Raw genomic sequence first — 22,470 nt, 5'->3', positions numbered from 1 at the left:
CTGATTCTTGAAGCTCCCTTGAAAACAATTCTGAGGTTCCCTTAAATTTTTGTTAACAGCTCACAGCAATTCCTCTTTCCATCTCAATTGTGATTCTCCCTCTGCCTCAAACTGTCTTTTATTGGGAGAATTTTTACTTTAAAAAACCTATACTTATATTTCAAAGGCCAAATACAGTTTTTTTACTGACTGAAATCTCTACTATGTCTACTTTTGGCTCTTTAAATATGGTAAATATCTTGCTTCCAGAATCTGTGGAATTTTTGTCTCTTGAGACATGTGAAATTGAACTGGACTTGGTCTTCAAAAAGATGATTGTTGTATTGGTAAGAGGATGGAAGGGATGACCTGGAAGGTCTACTCCAGCTCTGATTCTGATGATGTGATTCTAACCAGATGGGGCCAATGGCATATTAGACGTCTATTGATGCTACCTCTGTGCTTTTCATCCTGGGTTTATTCTTCTGGTAACTGTATATTTTTCTTGGCCAGCCTCTCCATTTGTGATGCACAGCATGTGCGTCACAAAAGCTCTTTATGTCCCACATGGAGCAGGCTGCAAGGATCTTGTGAAGGAACTGAGCAAATCAGATGTCTGCATCTACATTTTCATTTTCTTATGGAAACCCTGCGATCCTTCACAGATTGAGCCTTTTAGTATATATTATTTATTTGAATATGGCCAAAGACATGACTTCTTAATGTTATGGTGTCATGTCTGTGTCTGAATAAAAATAATAAACCATAACACAATATCACACCATGTATGATTTTTCCCTAATAAGAGCACAAGGTAGTTATTAAACAGTAATTTAAAGACAGTTGGACAGTCATTAGATGAATATAATTTGTTTGGAGACCAGATCTTTTATGACTTTAGCAATTATATTTTAGGCATTACATATTCTTGGAAAAATGTATACTTCTATATAGTTTTTTTTTTAATTCATCTGCTCATGCTACATGGGGAAAAAATGTGAAAAAGAAGATGAAATCTATTGGTGATAATAGCTGAGGGATTTTTTTGCAGCATACTGTGTAGGTCATAACTGCATATCATTGTGTTTCATCATGGACCCAGCCATAAACAGAACATGAAGGCTGGCTCTAGAGGTGAAAGCATTTGTACTTAGAACTGTGCCAGTTACTATGGGACATTGCTTATGGTAAGAAAAATCTTATCTTTCCTATTTATTTTCCACGTTGAAAAGCAACCCATGGCACTCACTTGTCTGGCCATCTTCTTGTGCTAGAACTTCCTGCCTCACCATTTCATATAGGATAAAATTAAAATTTCTTACACGAACACATCATGTTTTCCTTCATTTTACCTCAATTTTTTTTTCTAGTCTCATTATATCTTGGTATTTCTCCCTAAATGGTAAGCTAAGAAACCTAAAACTGTTTGCCGTTCCAAAACACTTTCTAGCACTGGTCTACTTTTTTTTTTCCTTTGGTTTCTTACCCCAATCATCTGCTTTTAGGGAACTCCTATTCATTCTTTGAAACGTAACCTAAATGCCCTTCTGTTTCATTCAAAGCATTAATCAGACATCTTGTATGTGCTGGATTCTAGGGGTGTCCTTGCCCTCATAGAGCTAGTTTAATTAGGTAGAAAATACAGGAGACGTAATAAGCAACTGCAGCACAGCATGCACTTTATGATGAGTTATCTATGCTGCTCTGAGATGGCATGAGTGTAACATGGTTTTATAAAATTCTGTCTTGATTTAGTTTTGAAGTCCCAGCTGGAGGCTGGTCAGTTTCTTTTCTTGAACAGCTAGTTAACTCCATACCCCCAACCACTTCCTTATCAGGCTTTCACATGCCTGAATGCTCCAGCCTAATCGCCCCAGGGCCAGGTAGCAGGCAATCAGGGATGACCCCATGCCTCAGAGCCTGCTGAAGGTATTCAGACTCACTAATTCTGAGCCCGTGTACTCTGTATTGCCTGTTTCTTCCGTGAAAACCACCATGAAGGTACTTGCCCATGATTTTCCTTTCTCCCTCTGCTTTGACCCTGAGTGGCATGTAGTACTCTTACCCAAATCCTGTAACGTACACAGGAAGAGTAGTCAAGAGATCGCAACCTTCTTTTTAAACTTATCATCACTGGCTTGAATCCTTGATTCATTTGTCTTGTCTTGTCTGCCATATTACAAACTCCTTTGGGCAGAGACTTTATTATTTATCTTTATGCTCTGGGACCTCACAGAGCCTGGCATACAGTACATGTTCAATAAATATCAAATAGTAATAAGGTAATAGAATAAGCAAATAAATGAATACCACAAAATGGCACAATTTTTTTGGTCTTGTCTTTTTGAGAGTTGTCTTTTATCCAATTCTGCGCCATGTTGATTTTCTCAATTACATGAAATTTAATATAATACACTCTTTTTTTTCAAGTTTAAATCATTACCACAAGACCAGTAATTACTTTGTAAGAATAATGCCCAAATATTCTGACTTTTCCTCTCTATTCTGAAAGTGAAAATTATCAGTGAATGAATTAAGAATTCATTGCATGCTTGTCTCTTAAATGAATGAGATTTCTAGCAGATGTTTGGACTGTTAACAGTTTTTGCCATGACCCTATCAAACCTGACTGCAAGAAGCCTCTGAGAAATTTCTCACCCATTTCTTTTCTCTGGCTGGGGGCTGCAGTATGCTCTCACAGTTTTTCACTTCACTGTGGCTTGTGTCTTTCCAACATAATTTTATGTCCAACAATGAAATGAACTTCCTTGGAAGTACTGATGTCTATTGCTGGATGTCTGAAGCAGCAGTGGTTCACTTCTGTCAGGATATCTTTCATCAGCAGGCAGATTAAAATAACACTTAAAAAATTTTTTTTTCTATATATAAAACTTAAGCAATTCTCCACACTTTGAGGGAGGATGAACTCTTCTCAAAATGCTGTTAGTCAGAAGCTGAATAAGACCCCATACTGGCATCAGGAAAATATTTAAATGATTCCCTTCTAGTTATTTTAGCAATAATGGAATTCGGCTCAGGAAGTTTATGTTAAATGTAATCTCACTGGAGTTTTCAGTGAGCTTTTCACCTTGCCTGATGGATGATAAAGAGTCAAGGCCTCTTTCAGCGGAACTGTACTCTTTTTTTATTATCCTGTCACCTATTCTGACTACAGAGCACATTTGATATAAATGGAGAGTTTCATTTAAGACAGATCACAATCCAATTTGAATTCTTCTTATCAGACTGGACTACTCAAAAATGGTGCAGCAAGAGATTCAAACCTTGCTTGCTCACAAGGTTAATATTTACAAATATTGACTTCTGTTGAGCCCTTCGGAACTTAAAAAATAGTCTCGATTTCTCAGTGATAACACAGGAGGGATTTTTGTTTTTTTTTAGTTGGGCAGTGAACAATTTTATATGTTTACTCTGAAAGCTGGTTTGCAAGGAGGTGCATAAATATTATTTATCAAATTACTAGCATTTTTTGCAATGCAACTTATGTTTTTATAATGGCACCAGATTGAGAAGAGTGAAAGAATTGAGCTGCAAATCTAAGCTTTGCACTCCCAATCTTATGATGGAATAATAAATTCAGTTCAGCCATAACTTACTGAATATGTCTAATATTTCTGAAAATGTCTGAGATATTACTGGATATGTCATAGAAGAAATATGGAGAAATGGAAACTAGAATGATCTGTGTGATTCTAGGTAAGTCTTATAATATTGCTGTTCCTTCTTTTTTCTCTGTCAGATTCAGAGAACAATTTCTGCCTTGTTAGTTCTATAAAGTTAATGTAAAGCTCACATATGACAGTGAATGTGGAAGTGACATGCAATTTGGAAAATAAATCAGGCTTATTCATTCTGAAGTTGAGAGAGAAAGAGACTTGGGAAGCAGGATCTGACTCGAAGTAATATTTGTACTCAAACTGAGTAGTCAACAGTAAGGTATCTTTCATTTGATAATCAGCCTCAGGGAATGTGCAAATCCATACCATTGCTTGGGACTTTTCTTTTCCATTTCCTATTTAAGAAATTTCCATCTTGGGTCACATTATTTTGGGAAAGTTAACTAATCAAGTAAACTTATTTAAGGTGAAGTGTTAATGCATGGTAGTGATTGAATGCTATGTATTTTCATCTGTACACAGGGATGGCAAAGCTTCAGAAAAGCTACACACACACACACACACACACATCCATAGATGTCCATACATATACACATATTTAATTTAGTTCATAGATATTGAAAAACAAATTTCTTATATTAAAATCAATATGGACAAATTTTAAATTATGTCCATAATTTAAAAAACAAATTCACATGAAATTTTAAGGTTTAAAAAAAACTTCAAATGAATTGCATGCTTTTTGTAGGATGCTATGGTTATGTTTCCACAACTTCCAGGGGCACAAGTAACTTTTTTCTGTCATTAGACTTCAAGGAAAATGTTTTACAAATACTGGCTTAAGAATTGACTCCTTAAAAATAATCTATTTATAGAGGGAGAATCCTAGAAGCCTCATCTTCATAAGTGAGGACTCATACAAAGTTTAGTGGCAAGACGCAGGTGTTTTAGAATATGCATACAACTTACAGAGAAACAGAGATGCAGAAACGCACTGAGAACTCAAAAGAGAAATGAAGAGAGGGAGTTAGGAGAGAGAACTTTCAGATCCATTCAAACCATATTAATCTGGAAAATCATTTGACTAGTTTTTTTTTTGCCCAGACTTTCTAGAATGAGATTAACCAAGACTGAGCTCTTTCCAGAGTAGATTTCATAATTTTTGTATAGGAGAGGCTTGGTGGGATAAATCTGTTGAAAGGGGTGCTTTTAGCTGAGAGTACATGCTGTGAATATATGTCTACTGTTCATAAAATGAAATGGAGAGATGACAGGATGAAGGGGAAGGGTGATGATTGTGGGGATATTTAAAGTCTTTTAGCGCTTTGTCTCTCTTTGGGCTATTTTGAGGCTCTTGTATATTTTGACACTTTGGATATCTCTGGAAGGTAGAATGGTGAGTCGGGGGATGCAGACCTCGCTTGCTCACAAAAACCACCTGGTGTGATTGTTAAAATTTCACAAACTTAACCCAGACTTATCCAGATGAGATCTCTTAGACAGAGGCCTGAAAATGTATATTTTTGTCAAGTGCTTCAGGTGATTTTTTGAATCAGAAACACATAGGAAATACTGGTTTAGTAGAAAAAGATAGAGGTTTGGAGACAGACAGACCAAATAAAAATCTCAGCCACTTAGTAGCTGTGTGACTTTAACTAAAGCAGTTTATATTTCTCTAGAATGAAAATTATAAATCCCTTTCTTGTATGATTGAATCAAGTCACAGAAAAGCATCCTGCGGACAAGCCCTGACATAAAGTAGACATTCAATACACATTTGTTTTCCTTTCACTCTTCCAGGAACCCAACGTTTGTTTTTCTGTTTTTCTGTCTGTGCTGGCTGCTTAGCACTACTCCATAACTCATGGGAAGACCCTGCCCTTTCTCTTCAGTGAACATGGATGAAGTTCAGGCAGCATCAGCATGCACAATGAGTGAAGCAGAGATTCCCTGAGTTCAGTAGAAGTTTATCTTAGGCTAATGTCTACACTTATTTTGTGTTTTGTGTACTATCTTTGCTGGGGTTGTTTTAACAATTAGAAAATATTTTAGTATTAAAATCTCAAATAGATCTCCCCAAATAAAACAAATTAAAAAACCTCAACCCAAAAGATAAACCTCTACCCATGCCAACCACATCTTATTTCCTCGTTATTTTATAAAAGATTCAAACTGAAAGATGATAAATAATGGCCACTAGAAAGAAATGCAGCAAGAGGGATGAATATTTACGTAGTAATAAAGTGGATATCATTGTTCCATTGACAAGGTGATTTTTTTAAATGGAAAGATCAGTTGTGCATTCAACATACACTTCAGAAACACTTATTCAATATCACTGTGTAGAAGGCACTGCTAAATACTAGGAATAAACACAGTTTCTCACTTCAACGATTTTACAAATGTAAAGGTAAATATATGATAGGAATATATTATATTGGTGGTGTGAATAGTTTTAACAAGTCTTTATTTCCATAGGTTCGTACTAACTCAAAAGTTTAGATTCCAGAGAAGTTTGGAATCTAAAGCCTTTTGCATAGATATGCTGCCATTATAATCAATATCCTTTGCATTCCTCTCAATCAAACCAAGTTATATCCACATTATTAGTGTTCTACAAAAAATGCATAAAAGTTCTCAACTCACTTTGCCAATATGTTTTACATAGCAGCCACTGTTATTAACTCACTACTCTCTGCCAACCCTTATTAAATACTTGTTCATAAACAGATTGCAAAGGTCTTCTATACCCCAAGGTAAAAGAGGGAATTAACGTTTATTGAACATCAACTAGGTGCCAAGTTTATTACACTTATTTTCCATCCTCAAGGCTATAGCAAGTTGTCTTCTAAGGACTTGGGAACAAGGAACACAAGATTACCTTCTGAAGGCTCAACTACAAAGTCAGCACATGATGGAGGAAATTAGCCCTAAAAGAACCAATCTAAAATAACAGAGTGGAAATGCCTCAAGAGGTTAGTCAATCTTGAGGTAGCTCTGGACCTAACAAAGACTAGGCTACACTTGCCCAATAAGGTTGAATCACAGACAATGATACTAATAAACTCTAGGAGAGAAAACATACCGTCTGAGGTTGGTCTGAATATGTGTAGTTAGTACATCCAAGAGAATGTAAATAAGGACCTGGCCAATTTGTTCTAGCACTGCCTGGAAGACAGGGAATCTTGGTCAACTAGAAGTTGTGTAGGTCATTCTTAAATTGCCAAAGTCCCAAAGTCATTCCCATTTTATAAACATATAGAAGATATCTTAGAGGATACCTTTTCCCAAGATTATTACATTTCTATGATTCTGACTTTCTACTTACCTAAGTAAAATTCTGATTAGGACTTAGCTTCCTAAGGAGAGTGATGGCAGAAAGTTGGCATTCGTCATGAAGATTTCAAATAATTGAATTCCTGGAATACATTTTTTTCCTGATTAAAGTTTTACACTTACTTCTACCCCTTAGAATCTAGATAAGATTATTTCAGCCTCCCACTTCATGCTTCATTTAAAGTTTAATGCTGTTTCTTATATTTCTGTGAGTTCATGCTGAGGCAGAGAGGGCAGGTTTACATTCATAGGATTACCTTTGGTTCTAATTTGCTAAATTTCCCCACTTTGGATCTTCTAGTTGTTCCTTTACATCTTCTCAGCCATTGATCCAGGAAACTCAACCTCTTTTCTTCATAAACACACAAAAAATGTCCAATATGTATAAGGCAAGAGTAGGCATGAGATCTTCCCTGAAGTTTTGAGATAGTGGAACTTTAGGGCAGACCAAATAACATTAAACTGAGCCTTAGGTATCCTTGTTTCCTTTCATTATCCTAGTGGTTTCTTCTTTGAAATCCCCTTCCCCCATTCTCTACTCCTTCAGTCTTAGACCGGACCACATACCTACCTGGAGAAATGCACACACACACGCACACACACTTTCCCATTTTCTTGAGAAGATATTTTAGCTTTCTCCAGCACCTACCTAGAACCCAACTGAAGTTTTGAAGTATCTACCAGTGAGGATATTTTCAAAATAGGTCTTCTTTTACAGCACAGTTTTGAGATATGGTTCAAGATCAGATTTCCAGTTACAGTAGCATTCTGTTGTCTGCCTCCATCTTCTGTATGTTTTAGTGTGTTTCGTATAAAGTGATCAGCTCTAGGGCTGTCATAGACTAGATCACTTGGCTTTCAGAGCAGGGGCCTAGATCCAGGATTTGAGGTCCAACTCAGCCTCGGCTAGACTATCTGGCATTCACAGTACAGGCTCTCTTCTCTCTGTCATAGTTCCTTATACTTATATGTTCAGTTGTCTCTAAGGCTCTGGTTTCCAAGGCAAGTAGCTTAGATAATGTCTTTGAATAATTACAGCTTCTCTAACACCTACAAATGCCAGAAATTATTACTATTCTCAGGTTACAGCTGATTGAACTGAGGCTTAATGGAGTTTAGTTACTTGCCCAAAGCTGCATAACATGTCGCAAAGCTGGAATTTATCTTCAGGTCTAGCTCCATCCTTGTGATCTTTCTGTAGCACCAATGAAGCTTACATTTTACTAAGATCCTGTTTCTGTGTCTAGTGGTGCAAATATTCCTTAAAGCACAAATGATTTTTTACAAAGTCCCTTCTATAACTCTGCTGAGATATTACTCTAATGTGAGATCTTTAAAATTGTTCTTCAGAAGTTCAAAGTGACATCCTTTGTCAAAAGGACTGGCAAAACTACCTTCACTTGTCTATTTAACTTCCAAGACACATAATGCAAAGGCACAAAGCCCAGTTGTCCCATTTTCCCAGAGCAGGCATGAGGTCAGCTACATGTGGTTATTTGGAGTTAACGTGTGACAAAGTAGAACATCATATTTGTGGCAGAAATATGTAGCTCACCCCAAAGATATCCACTGCAGTTGCACTTAATGCTTTCAAGAACAATTTGAGAAAACTGAGCTGAAACTAGGAAGTAGGATGCGTAGAAGATCTTTGGCAGCATTGATTGATTGATTGATTGATTGATTTTATGTTTTCTCTTCCTTACGATTTTCTTTTTTTTATTATTATTATTACACTTTAGGTTTTATGGTACATGTGTGCAATGTGCAGGTTAGTTATATATGTATACATGTGCCATGCTGGTGTGCTGCACCCACTAACTCGTCATCTAGCATTAGGTATATCTCCCGATGCTATCCCTCCCCCCTCCCCCCACCCCACAACAGTCCCCGAAGTGTGATGTTCCCCTTCCTGTGTCCATGTGTTCTCATTGTTCAATTCCCACCTATGAGTGAGAATATGCGGTGTTTGGTTTTTTGTTCTTGCGATAGTTTACTGAGAATGATGATTTCCAATTTCATCCATGTCCCTACAAAGGACATGAACTCATCATTTCTTATGGCTGCATAGTATTCCATGGTGTATATGTGCCACATTTTCTTAATCCAGTCTATCATTGTTGGACATTTGGGTTGGTTGCAAGTCTTTGCTATTGTGAATAATGCCGCAATATACATACATGTGCATGTGTCTTTATAGCAGCATGATTTATAGTCCTTTGGGTATATACCCAGTAATGGGATGGCTGGGTCAAATGGAATTTCTAGTTCTAGATCCCTGAGGAATCACCACACTGACTTCCACAGGGGTTGAACTAGTTTACAGTCCCACCAACAGTGTAAAAGTGTTCCTATTTCTCCACATCCTCTCCAGCACCTGTTGTTTCCTGACTTTTTAATGATTGCCATTCTAACTGGTGTGAGATGGTATCTCATTGTGGTTTTGATTTGCATTTCTCTGATGGCCAGTGATGGTGAGCATTTTGTCATGTGTTTTTTGGCTGCATAAATGTCTTCTTTTGAGAAGTGTCTGTTCATGTCCTTCGCCCACTTTTTTTTGGGGTTGTTTGTTTTTTTCTTGTAAATTTATTGGAGTTCATTGTAGATTCTGGATATTAGCCCTTTGTCAGATGAGTAGGTTGTGAAAATTTTCTCCCATTTTGTAGGTTGCCTGTTCACTCTGATGGTAGTTTCTTTTGCTGTGCAGGAGCTCTTGAGTTTAATTAGATCCCATTTGTCCATTTTGTCTTTTGTTGCCATTGCTTTTGGTGTTTTAGACATGAAGTCCTTGCCCATGCCTATGTCCTGAATGGTAATGCCTAGGTGTTCTTCTGGGGTTTTTATGGTTTTAAGTCTAACGTTTAAGTCTTTAATCCATCTTGAATTGATTTTTGTATAAGGTGTAAGGAAGAGATCCAGTTTCAGCTTTCTACATATGGCTAACCAGTTTTCCCAGCACCATTTATTAAATAGGGAATCCTTTCCCCATTGCTTGTTTTGTCAGGTTTGTCAAAGATCAGATAGTTGTAGATATGTGGCATTATTTCTGACGGCTCTGTTCTGTTTCATTCATCTATATCTCTGTTTTGGTACCAGTACCATGCTGTTTTGGTTACTGTAGCCTTGTAGTACAGTTTGAAGTCAGGTAGTGTGATCCCTCCAGCTTTGTTCTTTTGGCTTAGGATTGACTTGGCGATGCGGGCTCTTTTTTGGTTCCATATGAACTTTAAAGTAGTTTTTTCCAATTCTATGAAGAAAGTCATTGGTAGCTTGATGGGGATGGCATTGAATCTGTAAATTACCTTGGGCAGTATGGCCATTTTCACGATATTGATTCTTCCTACCCATGAGCATGGAATGTTCTTCCATTTGTTTGTATCCTCTTTCATTTCCTTGAGCAGTGGTTTGTAGTTCTCCTTGAAGAGGTCCTTCACATCCCTTGTAAGTTGGATTCCTAGGTATTTTATTCTCTTTGAAGCAATTGTGAATGGGAGTTCACTCATGATTTGGCTCTCTGTTTGTCTGTTATTGGTGTATAAGAATGCTTGTGATTTTTGTACGTTGATTTTGTATCCTGAGACTTTGCTGAAGTTGCTTATCAGCTTAAGGAGATTTTGGGCTGAGACAATGGGGTTTTCTAGATATACAATCATGTCGTCTGCAAACAGGGCCAATTTGACTTCCTCTTTTCCTAATTGAATGCCCTTTATTTCCTTCTCCTGCCTAATTGCCCTGGCCAGAACTTCCAACACTATGTTGAATAGAAGTGGTGAGAGAGGGTATCCCTATCTTGTGCCAGTTTTCGAAGGGAATGCTTCCAGTTTTTGCCCATTCAGTATGATATTGGCTGTGGGTTTGTCATAAATAGCTCTTATGATTTTGAGATATGTCCCATCAATACCTAATTTATTGAGAGTTTTTAGCATGAAGGTTGTTGAATTTTGTCAAAGGCCTTTTCTGCATCTATTGAGATAATCATGTGGTTTTTGTCTTTGGTTCTGTTTATATGCTGGATTACATTTATTGATTTGCGTATATTGAAACAGCCTTGCATCCCGGGGATGAAGCCCACTTGATCGTGGTGGATAAGCTTTTTGATGAGCTGCTGGATTCTGTTTGCCAGTATTTTATTGAGGATTTTTGCATCAATGTTCATCAAGGATATTGGTCTAAAATTCTCTTTTGTGGTTGTGTCTCTGCCCAGCTTTGGTATCAGGATGACGCTGGCCTCATAAAATGAGTTAGGGAGGATTCCCTCTTTTTCTATTGATTGGAATAGTTTCACAAGGAATGGTACCAGTTCCTCCTTGTACCTCTGGTAGAATTCGGCTGTGAACCCATCTGGTCCTGGACTTTTTTTGGTTGGTAAGCTATTGATTATTGCCACAATTTCAGCTCCTGTTATTGGTCTATTCAGAGATTCAACTTCTTCCTGGTTTAGTCTTGGGAGGGTGTATGTGTTGAGGAATTTATCCATTTCTTCTAGATTTTCTGGTTTATTTGCATAGAGATGTTTGTAGTATTCTCTGATGGTAGTTTGTATTTCTGCGGGATCGGTGGTGATATCCCCTTTATCATTTTTTATTGCATCTATTTGATTCTTCTCTCTTTTTTTCTTTATTAATCTTGCTAGCGGTCTATCAATTTTGTTGATCCTTTCAAAAAACCAGCTCCTGGATTCATTAATTTTTTGAAGAGTTTTTTGTGTCTCTATTTCCTTCAGTTCTGCTCTGATTTTAGTTATTTCTTGCCTTCTGCTAGCTTTTGAATGTGTTTGCTCTTGCTTTTCTAGTTCTTTTAATTGCGATGTTAGGGTGTCAATTTTGGATCTTTCCTGCTTTCTCTTATGGGCATTTAGTGCTATAAATTTCCCTCTACACACTGCTTTGAATGCATCCCAGAGATTCTGGTATGTTGTGTCTTGGTTCTCGTTGGTTTCAAAGAACATCTTTATTTCTGCCTTCATTTCGTTATGTACCCAGTAGTCATTCAGGAGCAGGTTGTTCAGTTTCCACGTAGTTGAGCAGTTTTGAGTGAGATTCTTAATCCTGAGTTCTAGCTTGATTGCACTGTGATCTGAGAGATAGTTTGTTATAATTTCTGTTCTTTTACATTTACTGAGGAGAGCTTTACTTCCAAGTATGTGGTCAATTTTGGAATAGGTGTGGTGTGGTGCTGAAAAAAAATGTATATTCTGTTGATTTGGGGTGGAGAGTTCTGTAGATGTCTATTAGGTCCACTTGGTGCAGAGCTGAGTTGAATTCCTGGGTATCCTCGTTGACTTTCTGTCTCGTTGATCTGTCTAATGTTGACAGTGGAGTGTTAAAGTCTCCCATTATTAATGTGTGGGAGTCTAAGTCTCTTTGTAGGTCACTCAGGACTTGCTTTATGAATCTGGGTGCTCCTGTATTGGGTGCATATATATTTAGGATAGTTATCTCTTCTTGTTGAATTAATCCCTTTACCATTATGTAATGGCCTTCTTTGTCTCTTTTGATCTTTGTTGGTTTAAAGTCTGTTTTATCAGAGACTAGGATTGCAACCCCTGCCTTTTTTTGTTTTCCATTTGCTTGGTAGATCTTCCTCCATCCTTTTATTTTGAGCCTATGTGTGTCTCTGCACGTGAGATGGGTTTCCTGAATACAGCACACTGATGGGTCTTGAGTCTTTATCCAATTTGCCAGTCTGTGTCTTTTAATTGGAGCATTTAGTCCATTTACATTTAAAGTTAATATTGTTATGTGTGAATCTGATCCTGTCATTATGATGTTAGCTGGTTATTTTGCTCGTTAGTTGATGCAGTCTCTTCCTAGTCTCGATGGTCTTTACATTTTGGCATGATTTTGCAGCAGCTGGTACCGGTTGTGCCTTTCCATGTTTAGCGCTTCCTTCAGGAGCTCTTTTAGGGCAGGCCTGGTGGTGACAAAATCTCTCAGCATTTACTTGTCTGTAAAGTATTTTATTTCTCCTTCACTTATGAAACTTAGTTTGGCTGGATATGAAATTCTGGGTTGAAAATTCTTTTCTTTAGGAATGTTGAATATTGGCCCCCACTCTCTTCTCTAAATGACAGAGTGGTGGGAGAGAGTGAGGAAAAGAGAAAAGATTGGAGAGATAGGCAAGAATCAGACCACAGAGGCACTCAATGTTATGTTCAAGAGCCTGGCCTTATCCTATAGATAACACCTACTGGTCAACTAATGAAAATTCCTATTAATAGAACATTCCTCCTAATCAGCGAGGCAGAAAAACAAATAATCAACAAAGATCAGGTAGGGAAATACAAATAAAATAGGTTGAGGTGGAAAGAACAAAATTATTACAGTCAGAGAGACCTGGTTCAGATCCCAGGTGTGAGCTTAGACAAAGAATCAGTTTCTTCTGATAACAACAACAACAATTCCAGTGTTACTTGTAAGAAATAAATGATGGATACCCAAGTCCTTCTCTATTGCCTGGCAAGTAATAGTTTCCCCCAAATTACATCCACTGAAAGATCTATGTGATGATGGAGCCAAGGGTAAGAATGACATGCATGCAGGCTGGATAATTGCTTTTATTGTGACAACAACAATTACCTTAATAATAATACTAGATAATATGTATTGAACACCTGGTACATGCAAGGTACTGTTCTAAGCACTTTACATGCATTGACTCATTTCACTTTCATGACAGTTCAATGCAGTATACATTATTATCATTCTTTTGCCGATGGGAAAACTGCAGCAGGGTGAGGTTAGGGAACTTGGCCAATATCAGACACCTAGAACATGGCAGAGCTAGGATTTAGGGCACCCTGCCTTCATATCTACACTCCTAATCACTACCTCATACCATTTTATGTTTGCATAGTGGCTTCTAGCAAAATACATGACACATAGAAATTGCTCTGTTAATATTTATTTAACATGTGGATCCAGAATCTATGTTGAAGGTTATCTTTTGAGATAAGCACACATTGCTTCATTTTATAGCTGGGTACACTGAGGCTCAGTTTGCCTAAATAACTTAGAAAGGCCACGGATATAGTAAGTTGTGGAGCTGTGTCAGGAAATCGGGTTTCCTCAATTCCAGTCCAGAGCTGACTCTCTTGGTTGGTATGGGAGAGCACCTGAAAAATATTTCTCATCATCAGAAACAATCATTTGGGATACTTGAGATTTTTTTAAGGTACTGCCTTCACTTATAATTGCAAAAAAGGTAAGATAGCGTTAGTTATTAATAATACTACTTTTATTACATGTGAGTGCCACTTTACAGTTCACAAGATTTTTTGCAAACATTTTCATTTAATCTTTGTCATTGCCTCCACTGACCCTGGACTTTAACACTGGGTTGATTCTTTGAGAAAGATACCTCTGTAAACAAACATCCATGACAAACAAACTTTCAATGCTACTAAACGTCTGCAGTTCGAGGCGATAACTTTGGTCCTTTCTTCTCTTTCCGAACTCCTCACATTACCTGTGGTTTGATTTTACCTTCTTAGTGCTTACTTTTATTCCATCTCCATCCCATCCAAAAATACCTCTTTTCCTGATTCAGTGCTTAGCATTTGGACCTCCACTCTCCTGCCCAGGTTCTAGATGAATCTGTATTTTGTGTGTCAGAAGCTCACATATTAAAAGAATCAAGTTCCTGATTCAGGCACCATCTGTCCCAAAGCTGGTGATCAGTCAGGCCAGCCTCAGCCCCAGTTGAGGCTGTGGGGTTAAAATTCATGCATTCACAGATGAAGAAACAGGCTCAGCAAGGTCATGCAACTTGCTTGAGATTGCAGCAGAGCTTGTTGGTTGTCTCTCAAAACCCGTTTTTTTTTTTTTTCATTATTCTTTATTATACGACTTGTGATTTTTAGCTGGGCACATGCCTGAAAAAAGACTCAGCCTCCCTTGAAGTTAGTTGTAGTCACATGGCCAAGTTCTAGGGAAAATTTTGTAAGTGGCAGGTGGATGTGATGACACAGAGAACAGCTGCCCTACACATTCTCCTCCCTTTCTGATGGTTGCAATGTGGACAGGGTGGCCTGGAGTCCAAGCAACTATCTTAAGACATGAGGTGGAAGCTGAATGTTGAGGATCAGTATAATAGTGCTGCAAATATTCTACGAATTAAAATACAAATGCTCTTTCACAAAATCCCTTCTACATCTCTGCTAAGATATTATCCAAGAAAATGTGAGGAGCTGGATCCCTTATGATCATTCTTACCTTATCTTGGATAGCTTACTTCTGGACTCTGTTATATTAGAAATAAATAGACTTCTATTTCGTCTGAGCCACTATTATTTTAGATTTACTTTTTGTCTCTCAGAGTTGACCTAAATCCTAACTGATATAAGACCACACAGCTAGTTAACAGTAGAGCTGCACTTAAGATCAGTTCTTTTGACTCCAAATTCAGTTGTTTTTGTTTTACCCTATGGAAACTGGAACCTTCATCCACCTCACTTTCAGGGGCCCCTGTGAAGATGAAATAAGGAAACAGGTAAGAGAGCTCTTTGTAAATGGTAAGGCCTCATTTATATGCGAGCAGAAGCAACATTTTGCATTTGTGGAGAACCGTGGAAAAATACTTAATGTCTCAGCTTGCTTGTTGGTTGAACAGGTAGGGAAAAAAATTTAAAAAGCAAAAAGCCATGTTGTGCTGAAGACCTGGATTCCAAATGAACCGGAAACTCCTTTGGCTGATTCTTGGGCAAAAGATGCCTTTCAAGTGGGGAAGGATGACTTACTCCTGAGCATCCAGGACCTCTCTGACTAGCTGTGGTTTAATGCTGCCCAAACTTTTGTGTAAATACACCTACAGCTTAAGTAAAATAGGAAGGATTGGGAATCTGAATTGCCCTGGTTGGGATATTCCCTGTGTCCAACATCTGCTCATGAAGGAAATTGTATTAGTAATAAGTCAAATTCCTAGTGTTGGAATTTGAGTTGCTTCAGTAGTGAGTGGCCAGGTTTTCAGAGGCTTGTTTGCTTTATGAAGAGTATTGAGGCTGTCTTTGCTGGCCAGAAGTCTCTCACCAAAGACTGATTTTCACACAGGGCTTTTCATAGTTTTTGCCTTGAGCCAGGTTCAAATACCAAGTAGTCTCTTGGGGATATTTTTGCAAGTTTGCTCTTTTTCCTTTTGCAATTGGCAAAGGGCAACAAAAGCCAATGCTTAGAAGGTATGCATATGCCCCGAACACTTTGTTGGGCTCCTTTGAAAGGTGTTGGGTTGCATCTCAAAGCAAACCACTGTTTTGGAATATGCTGAAGTTGTTTTCAGTCTTCATTGCATAATTCAGGACTGGTAGTGCCCCAGTGTGAAAAGATACGGTAAAATACAGTCATGACACAAGAGATAGGTCAAGGAAGACAGAGACATAAAAATGAGGTGAAGAAATCCTGGTGATAATAATATGTAACATTCACTGAGTATATTTATGCACCAGGCACTGTGCTAGCACTTTACGTATGCTGTGGTAATTAATCCTCCTAATGATGCCACATGCCAGAATAACATTTAAAATATTTAACAGCAAGTAGAACATAGATAGCATCAATGGGTGAAAATAAATGTTGCCTTAGTGCTGGGTCTGGGTCCTGGAAGCTCTGTGCCATGGTAGATAGTAGCCCTATTGTGTCTGGATTGTGGAGGAGAGAATTAGGGTGAGAAGGAGAGTATGCTTACTGTGCCAATCTTCTCCCTTTGCTCCCCTCTCTGCTCCTCTTATCCCATCTGTTCTTTTTCTCTACTTCCCATTGCTTTCTAATCAAGCGTTCTGGAGAGTGAGAGAATGGTTCTCCCACACATGGACTATACTAGCAGGGACTTCCAGCTATGATCTTGAAATAAAGAATATGAACCTAACTTAAAGCAAGCTGGATTCAAAGAGCAGGGGAAAGGAGCATAAAAGGATTATCAATGATTTTCAGATCAACAGCTCTCAAACTGTTTGATCTCAAGATTCCTTTTAGTTTTAAAAAAATACTGAGGACCTCAAAAAGATGTTTTTTAATCTTTATTTGTTATATATTAGAAGTGAGAGTTTTTGAAAATTTATTAACACGTTTAGAACCAGCAAGTATGATCATAGTTCTATTAAAAATCATAATTTTATATTTTTGCAAGCCTTTTACTTTATTTTTTTCATTGCAAATGTTTGTAATACTTGATTTAAAACAAGACAGCTCCTCTCCTATCTGCTTCTGCAGTGTGATAAATTGTTTTGGTTGAAATATATGTAGAAAATTCAATCTCTCTCACACAAACACACACACATAGTTGAACTTATAATCAGCTTTTCAAATAATTATTGATGTTCTTCTTTTGTACTATATCAAACTTGGCAAGGATAATTTGTAAAAGATTAGTGTGTAATCTGAAATGATATTGATAAACTTTTGATTTTCTATTTTATTATAAGTCATTGTTTATCTTGATTTTTGAGTGGATCTTTTACCCATGTTTGATTTTATAATATTGTTCAATACTTGAAAATTTGGTTATTTGAATTATTCAGATTTTCTAAATTAACACTAAGATTTATATTTGTCAATATCACCATCAACCTCATCAGAAAAGTCTGTAAGTATTTAGAAGCTGTCAGTCTCATGGTGGAGGATACAGGGTTTCCAAAATTCTAATTTTGACTTGAAAGCTTGAATTTTATTATCAACAACAAATACTGTCATTTGTTTGCCTTGACTTGACAGCTTCACTTCATTCACTTTCAGGAAAATGTTTGCCAAATACCCAAGTTTGATTAAATGTAGTTAGTCAGTTTTTATTTTGAATAAAAATGACATTCTGTGAAAAACAAAAACAAAACCAAAAACGCAGTAGTTCAGCTTGCAACTCAAATAACTGTAGCAGTGTTTGTCCTGGAGACAACCATCAGACTACGTTCTGTAGCCAAAGTGTTTTATGCATACTTCACATTTTACCACACAAAATATTAAAACATGGCTTATAATCAAAAATTGAGATTAATAAAATCAATGTTTTAGTGCTTTTTCTAGGTTATTCTTAAGTGACACTGGCTTCTTTTCCTCTTTTAATATTTCTTGCAAATATATAATGGTGAAAAATTGCTACTCAAATATGTAATAAAGATATTCACTCGGTTTTATTTTATTTTATATTTTATTTTATTTTATTTATTTTATATTTTATTTTATTTTATGACAGAGTCTCACTCTGTCACCCAGGCTAGAGTGCAGTGGCTTGATCTCAGCTCACGGCAACTCTGCCACCCGGGGCCAAGGGATTCTCCTGCCTCAGCCTCCCGAGTAACTGGAATTACAGGCAAACGCCACCATGCCTGACTAATTTTTGTATTTTTAGTAGAGGCGGTGTTTCACCATGTTGGCCAGGTTGGTCTCAAACCCCCGACCTCAGGTGATCTGCCCGCCTTGGCATTCCAAAGGGCTGGGATTACAGGTGTGAGCCACTACTCCCGGACTAACTCAGTTTTCATATTTGTAGCTACATCTTTAATTTCACAAGTTACTGTAACTTGTGAAAGTGGTGGTGCTGTGATCTATTTTACTGACTTTTCATTCAGCAGGCATTTGTAAATGTCAACTCTACATGGTTTTATTAAGCTCTTAGTTATTGAGTGTCCTCTTTTAGCCAATGCAATATATAATTTATCCTATAAGATGCTTCAATAGCTTTGTTTGTTTGTTTGTCTGTTTCCAAGATGAGGTCTTGCTGTGTTGCCAGACTGGTCTCGATCTCCTGGGCTTAAGTGGATCCTTCCAGGTAGAGTAGGTGGGACCACAGGCACACATCACTTCACCTGGCTCAGCTTTTTCATGTTAGTTTGAAAAACTGTAACAGACAGTTGTTGGCATAAGGAGTTCATTGTGCATTCATTTAAAATATTTGGTTTTCTTAAATTCTGAATGATTGATCTCTAAATGGCACCTCAATTTGACTGGCACCATAATACTATTAAAAAAGTATGTGTTGCTTAAGACACAATGAAGTAAAATACTTTTTGTTATAGTATCACTTTTTATTTTAGTTTTTTAAACATAATTTTTTTATATTATGGTTTTCTCAGTTTCTTTGGTGTAGATTCCTCTCTTGCATTGGTCAGAGAACACTGAAAAATCATTTTAATTTTTTTCAGAATGTTTAGATGTGGATTGAAATAGTCTTTTAATCTCCCTTTTTAAGCAAAGGATTTATCTTCAAATACAAGTGTAAGTAAGTACACAAATGCGTACTATTTCTTGTTGTGTTTTATGTAATTATAAGAAAAATTTTGGAATTTTCAACAAATGATTTTTTTGACAATAGTGAGATTACAATGATTTTAGCAGTTACAACCAAGTACAGCTAATAGGAGCACAGTAGAGGTTCTAGGAATAAATCTAGTTATCTCTGAAAATGTACAAATTTATTCTGTAGCACTACATCAGAAAATTCTAGACAATATAAAACACAAATGCACATTCCATTAGCCATCAGAGTGATGACATTATTACATATTATAAAGAATTTGAAAAGGATTACTAAGGATTACTGTATAGTTGCCCAAAACTGACAATAAAAAGGTCAAATAACTTAATAGTACTACAAAAATAGTTTTGGCCTTACAGATCTCCTGAAAGGGTGTTACAGAATATGGGACTACGTTTTGTTTGAAAGTATTACTAGCATTTAAGGTTTAAGTATTTTTATAGACTGAAAGAAACATAATATATGAATTGATCAATGTTATTAATTGCATTTTATCCCTCCCCAAAAGATATGCTGAAGTCCTACCCCTAGTACCTCAGAATGCAGCCTTATTTGGAAATAGGGTCATTGCCAATGTAATCAGTTAAGAGGAAGTCATACCAGAATGGGGTGAGCCTACTCTGATATGTTTGGTGTCCTTAGAAGAAGAGGAGAGAATCATATGGTAAAAAGATTGCCATGTGACAACAGAGACAGAGATTGCAGGGTTATCAGCTGCAAGCCAAAGAATGCCAAAGATGGCCAACCGTCACCAGAAACTAGGAGCGTGGCAGGGAACAGACTCCACAAAGCCCTCGATAGGAACCAACCAACTCTGCTAACCTGGGATTCAGCCTTCTGGCCTCCAGAACTTCAAGACAATAAACATCTTTTGTTTTAAGAGTTGCTGGTACTTTGTTGTAACAACACTAGGAAACTAATACAATTAGAACACAATTAGCTTACCCTAAAGAGCCGTAGGTGTGATAGACATTCAGGGTCTGGAGGTCCATCCTCATTACCCAGCAGCTCTTGGGTTTCCACCACCAGATGTTACCATTGCAAGGGCCCTGGGAAACTGTTTCACTCTTTGGAGTCCTGGGGCCGTTTAAAAGGAAAAACAGCCCTCCCTTGCTCGCAGAAACCTAAACTAGTATATTAATGTGCTCTTGATGGCTGCCTGGATAGTATGGGACCAGCACATAGGGTCTGAGGCATGTTTTTTCTGTAGCCTAGCTTCAAAGTGGATATTCTGAATAATGCTTAAGGCAGAAAGAAAAAAAATAGCATTCACTTTCATCCTTGTGCTGAGACCTTCATCCTGAACCCATATGTTTGCCTCAGGAGATCTCTTTTTATATTCTCCCTAGAAATCTTCCATATTTTGTGACATTCAGTTTGACATTTTGAGGTTTGGTTTTCTCCCCTGTGTCTAACACTCATTGATTATATCAAAATCAACCTATCAATTTACCAATCAGTAAAGGGACCAGTGAAGGCAAATTTCCCTTAGGAAAAGCGGACTGCAGATTATCAACAGCTGGCTGTGTTTAACAGATAGGGCAACTCAAATGACAGAGAAAGACATTTGCATTGATTAATACTGGAACACAAGAGAAAATAAATACTATCCAGAAAAGCACCTATTGCTTTAACCGGCAGCCCCTCCTCCCTCCCGTAAAACAACCTCGTTTCTATTGAAGCTGTCTTCAAAATGAGACCTCCCAACTCCCAATGACTTTAGCTTCAGAGGTTAGGAGCTTTCCCCTGCAACAAAACACACCCTCATGCCTTTTTTTCCTCCTTTTTTTTTTTTTTTTTTTTTAACTAATTCATGGTCACTACACGTGGGTTACCCTGGTATTACTCTTTCAGTACAGACACAAACTATTTTGCCACAATTAATGTTTTGGTCAACAATGTGCAGACTTAAAGCCCTGAGTTATATGACTAGGCAAATAAAACCAGACCACAAAATTTGGTCTACCCTGGTTGGCTATGATTCACCCACACGGGCAAGCCAGCAGCAGGCTTGCTGCTGTCCCAACAACCCTAGGAAAATCAGACTGTCATATTATACTTCTTTGTCCCTTTGTACAGATGCAGAGTCAGTCTGTTGAAATTGTGGAGCTCAAATATTTAACTTGTGTAATGCAGTGGAACAATTTCAACAGGTAGAGATTAGTCAAGTATCCAAACTGAAAAACATTCACACATCACTTAGAGAAGTGTGAGGTTCTGGCCATTATCGCAGGAAGGGAGCAGCTTGGGAATCCATGATATTTACGGATTCCAAAAAATTAGTTATAATAGGTCTCTCATTTTTTAGGAGGCTCAAACTGAAAACTGAAAATTATTGATTTTATGAATAAATATATTTTCTTAAATGATTTAGAAAGCTCTGTTTATTCATTTACCGACAGTGTTTAGAATATATAGTAGCCAGTATGTCTGCAGATATATTTATGTTGGACTGTTTGGCTTGGCTTCACCTCTGTAATAATTTATAACAGTTTCAATGTAAACCCACCACTGAACAGGTCAAGAAGGTCCCGGATTTTAACCATGGTCGTTGTAGATAAACCCCCAGCACTGTTCCCACCACAGAGTTCCAGCTCATCCCTCACTATCAGGCCTGTGAAAAGTTTTCACTTAGGAAAGTTTAAATGTTAAGGAATTTTAATTCATTTTCTTGTTTCACATCTTTGTGTTCCCTTTTAAAAGCAGGTTATATTTAGTTTTAAGAAATAGATCTTTAGAGACCCTATTGAATTAAAAATTTTATTTTCTCATAATTTTTAAATTGATGAAAAAGACTAATCTTTATGCATTTACTTATGCTGCATCTGAGTAATTGACAGATACTGGCCTTAAAAAATGAGAAAATAACTGACTTTCAGACATTCTCTTAATATGTATCATATTCAATCAGCTGATGAGACACATCAGTGTATGGACTGTAGTTTTGCTGTCATTAATTTTTCTGGATTTTCTAGATATTTTATATTAGATTTATGTATACTTCTAGATATAATGTTGACAGACTGTTACTGTCAAAACATCTTTATTGTTAATATCTTATATTTCAGTTATGAAATCAGTAAAACTCCTTTAATAAAATTTAAAAATGTTTGTTTTAGCTACCCATATAATATATGTATTATTTTGGCAAGTAGAAGAAATAGTGTCTTTCCCAAGGAAGAAAATCCAACTTTTTAAATAGTTTACAATATGCATTTGAGACAGAATGAACATTTTAGAGGGAGATTAAACTGATAAGAAAGGACCACTTAGCGGTGAG

Source organism: Pongo pygmaeus, chromosome 3, assembly GCF_028885625.2.
Source record: "Pongo pygmaeus isolate AG05252 chromosome 3, NHGRI_mPonPyg2-v2.0_pri, whole genome shotgun sequence".
Classification (NCBI taxonomy): Eukaryota; Metazoa; Chordata; class Mammalia; order Primates; family Hominidae; genus Pongo; species Pongo pygmaeus.
Note: the sequence above shows the minus strand (reverse complement) of the source record.